Source organism: Triticum dicoccoides, chromosome 2B, assembly GCF_002162155.2.
Source record: "Triticum dicoccoides isolate Atlit2015 ecotype Zavitan chromosome 2B, WEW_v2.0, whole genome shotgun sequence".
Lineage (NCBI taxonomy): Eukaryota > Viridiplantae > Streptophyta > Magnoliopsida > Poales > Poaceae > Triticum > Triticum dicoccoides.
Genome location: NC_041383.1, coordinates 30,644,869 through 30,651,823, shown reverse-complemented (window position 1 = coordinate 30,651,823; position 6,955 = coordinate 30,644,869). Strand labels below are relative to the sequence as shown.

Below are 6,955 nucleotides of genomic sequence, written 5' to 3'. Positions count from 1 at the left end.
TTCCCATGTAGTTTATGAACATTGTCTTCCCAGGGTTGAGTGGTTGACTCCAGGGGAAAGGCGGAAACTGCACATACCACATAACTGCCAACATGGAACCTGAAATTCATCGACTGGCAACATATTTCTGTTCCTCTCTAGATTAAGGCTCACAGAACCTACAATGTGTTTATTTTGTCATTTTCAAAAATCCTTCAAAAAAACTGGTGATACCAAAGCATGTTGACAACAAGAAAACATGGAAGTATTATAGCCTTTTGCAATGTAAGCTGACCGGGACAGGGCGATTCTGATGGAGCACAGGCTCGAAGCTCTGTAGGCATGGACAAGTAGGTGAACGACAGCTAGAACAACAATAAACAACAAGAAACAAGACACCATTTGGCTTGTGCTTCTGCTAATAACAATCTAAGCAGTAAAGTATATGATAGTAAACGAATCTAGCCTTGGACGTTCTTGGTCCTGATCATTGTTTTTTCTAGCCTTCGGCAAGTTCCGCAATTTTCTGAAATATCCGTATCTCGACCACAACTCGAGGTCTCAAGCCCAATTGGAGCATGCTGTCCAAATTTTGTAGGTTCTCAGATCTAGTACATAAAAAAATGAAGTGGTATACAAGTTTAAGTCCTCCAGGAATTAATAATTTAACACATGTGCACAGGTCAGATGCTGCATAAGTTAACACATGGCTGAGTCACATGGGAAGTTGGGAACAAGAACAATGATCACTTTGGAATTGAAAACAGAGATACTAATGCATTGCTTAAAAATTTACAATCCAGAGGGCTATAAGTCATGATATTAGCACGGACACCCAAAGGGATCAAATTTTACTAATTAAGTAGGGACTGAACCGGGTAGAACTATTAGCAAACAGAGGCTATATACTGTTACCTGCAACAAGGTGCTGAAATGAGGTTCATGATTCTTTCTGAACTTAAGTGCCAAAGGTTCCAGTTTCAGTCTTAGTGTTGTCCAACAAGTAAAAGGACATACACTGACAATATAAGTCTTTTACTTAGAAACACCTTCAGGTAAATCATGGTACACACACTGACAAAGGAAAATAGCAAGAACAAAGTTGAAAGAGACATTTACTAACCTTCACTAGGATATAGGCGTAACAAAACAAGACGATGCAACTCGGGGAAGTTTCTAAGGACATAATTAGTTTTATACTCATTATTCTCTCTTGACTGCATCTAGATACCAACTCTCTTCAAATCAACATTCATTTTCCTTTATGCGGCTACTTGAAACCAGCATTTGACAACTCCTTCGAGTTGCAGCATCTGAGCTGCAATGGCTGCTTCAGCAATAGGAGGATGGGTGGCCTCAGCCTTCATCACCAAGCTAGTTGAGAAGGTGTGCTCCTATGCTGGGGACCAGTATGAATACCAACGGAAAGATACAAAGGAGAAACTGAGAATCCTAGAGAAGAATCTATCATCGATCCAAACAGCGATACACATAGCCGAGAGAGTGCAGGCAAAGAACACAGCCATGGGAAGTTGGCTAAGGAGAATCAAAGATGCTGCCTGTCAAGCTGAGGATGTTCTCGATTTGTTTGACTATCGAGTTCTCCAAGCACAAGCTGAAGACAGGGGCATGATTAGCTCAGTTGCTTCAGCTGCAGCTGGCTCGTCTTCTTCATCCGCAAGCACCATAACACTGCCTCTACCACCACTAGCAGTAGCAGCGGCTCAACAGTAAATCAGTCGGTTCGTCTTCTCAAACGCTTTCTATTCTCTGATGAAGATATAGATGAGTTGATTTCTGTAGTCGATAAGTTTGTTGAGATTGATAGTGAGATGCAAAGATTTCTGGATTTTGTCAAGATAGAGGACAGCAAACCAGAACAGGCAGTTCAGTGGCGCACAACAAGCTCTATGCCAAGCTCAGGGAAGTTTTTCGGTCGAGTTAATGAAGAAAACCATCTGAAGAAATTACTTGTTCAGATCAATGAGCAATCCAGTCAGCCATATGATGTTATATCAATTGTTGGTATTGGTGGTGTTGGTAAGACAGCGCTAGTACAGAGAGTGTATAACCACTTTCATGACACACATCACTTTGATCTCACAGTATGGCTCCATGTCTCAGATAAATTTGATGTTGTACGTCTAACAAAAGAGATGGCAGAGTCAGATAATCTCAGCAGTAGTTTAGATCAAGCTCAGAGGATACTTCGGGATAAGCTGAATGGGAAAAAGGCTTTGATAGTCCTTGACGATGTATGGAATGTATTGAGGAGCCAATTGGAGAACCTGTTCAAACCCCTGAAGTTTGCTAGCAAGGGCAGCAAAGTAATAGTTACAACTCGAAGCAAAAATGTTGCAAGTATGAATGAATCAACAGAGATCATGGAGTTACATGGCTTAGAAGATGAAGACTACTGGGATTTCTTTTCACAATGTGCATTCGGTGATGCAAATCCTTCTGATTTTCCAAAACTGAAAAAAATTGGCCAAGAAGTGGTGAGCAAGTTGGCCGGATCACCTTTAGCTGCAATGACAGTTGGGAGTTCATTGAAACCGGTGCTAAAAGAAAAACATTGGAGTTCTATCTGTGGAAGAAAATTGTGTCAAATAGAGCAAAAGGAAGATGATATTATACCAGTATTGCGACTGAGTTATGAGCATCTTCCTGACCATTTGAAGCAATGTTTTGTTTACTTTGCATTGTTTCCTAAGAAATACCACCTTCAAGGAGATGAGCTAGTACAGATGTGGAGAGCTCATGGTTTCCTTAACACAGATGCACCAGATGAAATTGCATATCGTTATATCAATGACCTGTTGCAGCTTTCATTCATTGAGAAGGTACCCAGCCAAGATGACCATTATGTAGTTCACGACTTGCTGCATGATTTTGCAGAGTCGGTCTCCAATGGAGAACACTTCAGAATAGAAGATAAACTCCAGGTATGCGTTCCAAGAAATGTTCGCCACCTATATGTCAGTGCAAGCAGTATATCTGAGGTGTACTGGATTTTGCAAGAATTCACAGAATTGAAGAAAAATCTGAGAAGCTTAATAATTTGCAAGGCAGAAGAAGGTGCTTCCCAGAAAAGAATACCCTCATCAACCTTCAATTATGGTCTTGGTCAGACACTCCAAGAGCTAAGAAGCTTAAGGGTCTTAGTACTGCACAATCCTGATGGTATTCTCCCAGACAAAATTGATCATTTGAAACACCTTAGGTATCTAAACATTCATGGAAGTATGAGATTTATCAATGTCCCCGAGTCATTATTCAAACTCTACCATTTACATGGATTGAGTCTCCAAACTCATCAAGACAGGATCGTGGAAAAGGAACTCCAAGAGGGCTTAAGTAGGCTGACCCAGTTAAGATACCTGAAGGCTCCGAAGAAAATAATTTCAGGCATAGAATGGATTGGCAAGCTAAGATCCCTCCAGGAATTAGAAGAGTACAAAGTGAAGAGTAACATGAAGCGCAACATATGCCAACTGAGGGAGTTGAATGAACTTCGAGGGACGCTAACCATAACAAATCTTCAGAATGTAAGATGCAGCAAAGAAGCAAATGAGGCAAGATTATTTGATAAGAAGAACCTGAACAAGCTAGCACTCTCGTGGAATCATCTCAAACAGAGCACCAACAGTGACCATGAAGGCGTGTTTGAAGGGTTACAACCAAATGCCAACTTGAGAGCACTTTGTGTCAGAGGTTACATGGGAATCAAGTCTCCTTCTTGGCTATCCTTTGAATACGCATCCAACATTCACTCCATTGAATTGCTCTGCTGCCATCACTGGAAGACCCTTCCACCATTTGGGAGTTTACCCTTCCTGCAGAAATTAAGGATAATGCGTTTGACAAAACTGGAAAAGATTGATTCTGGATTCTACGGCAATGCGGCAGAGGCATTTCCATCACTAGAAGAGCTTCTATTTGAAGGCATGACTCAGTGGAAAGGATGGTCAGGCGTTGAGAACAACCAAAATGTGTTTCCTCGCCTGCGTGACATCCGTATTCAGAAATGTAACAAGTTGATGGGGCCTTTGCCGTTCCCACCATCATTCAATAAAATCAAAATTTCAGTGTGTGACTCAGCCTCTGAGAAGGTAATTAGTCATGAACCTGAAGATACAGCTGATGCCAGCATGCCCCTCGGTGTTCAGCTCTCCCTGGACCGCTTGGAACTTCTCTTTACCTCTCTGCAAACAAGCAGCCTAGCCACCGTTCATATGCTGGATATCTCATCCGACTGCTTGGAAGCTTTTAACAGTGATCAGGAGGAATGGCTGCAACAACTCACCTCAGTGAAGGAAATTCGCTTCACTGGCTGTCTAAAATTGACATCACTGCCATCCAACATGATTGATCTCACATCCCTTGAGTCTCTGTGCATAGAGAAATGTCCGAAACTTGAGTTGCTTCCCCAGATAGGCTTACCTATTTCCCTGAAGAAACTCAATGTCATAAGATGCAGCAAAACATTTAGTCAGCTCTGCTCTGAGATCAACATAAGCAGCACCAACACGATACATCAGGTTATCGTGAGGGAACCTATTGTTGGCAATGCAATAAAAAGAAGAAGGACATCATCACAATAGAAAACCTGTAAGCATGACAAACATATTAAAACCTTCTTTTTCATCAACATGAATCGAAGAAACATGTAAATCAATCTTATCCAATCAATCAACAAGATGGATGGAAATAAAAAAAATACTTTACCACATGGATTGCTGTTCTAGAAGGTCAATGTCAAACAAGATATTCATGCTTTATTCAATGCTTCATTTCTTTGCAGCTCGGAAGTGCAGAAGTTCCTTTTCTGGAGGATAGATGGCTGAACAAGTGCTTAACTGAGCAGCCTGCATCAGCTCTCTTCTCCCTTGTGACAACAAGAATCAAGAATACGCAAATTGTTCAGGAGGCTCTAAATAATGAATGGAATGCTGATGTTTTGGGATCTCTGAGTGTCCAGGCCAATTCACGAAGAGCCACATCTTTGAGACCAGTTGAGTGCCAGCACACTTGATTCACTGACACCAGCGAAGTTTGTGTGGAAATGGAGAAACACTGGACGGCATTCAATATGATCAGATTATAAGATCCAGTGCTGGTTCTTCCAGTGCAGCATATTGGTGGCAGAAGCTTGGTAAATCATTGTTACATCTTCCATTGGACTTAATGCATTGACTAGCAGATTCAGGGGATCACAGTTCTCGTTCCACTCACCCTAATTTGCGGCTCTACTGGATACATAATCAAAGAGTGCAAACTCTGGAGGCTGGTTGGAGTGGTTCAGTAGATCGTTGTTCCAGGGAGATACAGCTATTTTGTTTAGGTATTACTTAGGTTAATCACTTAATATGATGTTCTTGCTCACAGCATCAAAAGCAATTTTTGTGATTCTTTGCTCCTTCTAAACGAATTAATGCACTTGGTTTATGCATAATATAGTATAAATACAAGAATTATTTTCCAATTCCACATGAACATTAGTTAAGTAATACTTCAATTTACAATACCTTGCTATTCTATAAGCATTCTTTTTATATGAGAAACAAAGATGTGATAGAAAATTGACTTCCTTATAGTATTCAGAAATCAAAGTAGATTGTCAAAAAGAAATTCAGCATGCTACCTGTATAATTTTATCCCCACGCACTCATCTAATGGGGAACCACTCTCAGTATCGACCATAATCCGATGAATTGACATGGCACATTTATTCGCCCCACCCACGGGCGAATGCCAAAACAAGTGTCTTGGCATAGTTTCAGACCAGTGTTGAAGCAATCATCCAAATAATCTCTAGTTGGGCATGGACAAAAGCCTATGGCTACTGCACGGTCACAATAATTCAGAGATTGCTGTAGACTCTGTTTACCATTAGCTCACACAAAACTGAGCAAGGATTCTACTCCCTCCGTTCCTAAATGTAAGTCTTTCTAGAGATTTCAATATGGACCACATACGGAGCAAAATGGGTGAATCTACATTCTAAAATATGTCCATATACATCCGTATGTAGTTCATATTGAAATCTCTGGTGGCAGTAAACATTACTCTTCTACAGAAGACAAATTAAAGGGCTCCAATCTTCAGTCTACAGACTGCACTATCACCGCCCCTGAATCCAGATCCGCATCGATTCCCCAACCACTGTTATTTAGGAAAACGCCGGGGGAGATAAAAAGGAGGGATTCAGCTCGCCGGGGAACCAGAACGAGAACAACAACTCAGTACTGAGAAAAGATGAGCTCAGTTAGTCGCAGGGAACAATGGTTGCAACCTCACGGTAAGCAACAGCATTTCATGACTGGATTACAGGAAGAGGAGACCGGAGACCGACGATGTAGATGGGACACTTACTTACCTTGGAGACAGCGGCGACCTAAGGGCCCGGCGTCCCCCGCCGCCATCGGAGACCACGTCGGCGACGGCGACGGGCGGACGGACGGCTGCCGGAACAACGGGGGAGGAAGGAGGGGCTTTTTGGGGGCCAGTGTCAGTCTCCCGTGATCCTGGCCCATTTGCCCATTGGGCCTTCCAAATGCTGGGTCTGAGAATTGAGATTGATTAATTATATAACTGGGTGCCAACACATATTTTGATTTGCCTAAAAAACGAAATCACTAATTAAGGAGTACTCCTTGCGGAGATCACTCCAACTTCCTCAGGTTGCGACAAGTGGCGCGCTGCATGTGCGCCACTTGTCGCAACCTGGGAGTTTTCTTTTTTTTTCGTAGATCCGTTTATTCAAAATGTTTTATCTCTTAAACCGTGCGTACAAATCTCGAACCACTTTCGCCATTGGATTCCTCGCGTCGAGATCTTTAAAACTAAATCTCATGTTGATAGTTTTTGACGAACTTTTTTTTCACGAAAAAAACGGACGAAAAAACCGAACCGGGACACACGGGTTTTTTTTCCTTTCCGAAAGAGGCACGCCGTGCCTCTGACGAAATCACAA

General features: G+C 42.0%; 1 pseudogene; it reads left to right on the top strand.

Moving 5' to 3' along the window:
• The first annotated feature begins 1,302 nt into the window (after positions 1-1,302).
• LOC119360320 lies at positions 1,303-5,014 on the top strand (annotated as a pseudogene).
• The last annotated feature ends 1,941 nt before the right edge of the window (positions 5,015-6,955 follow it).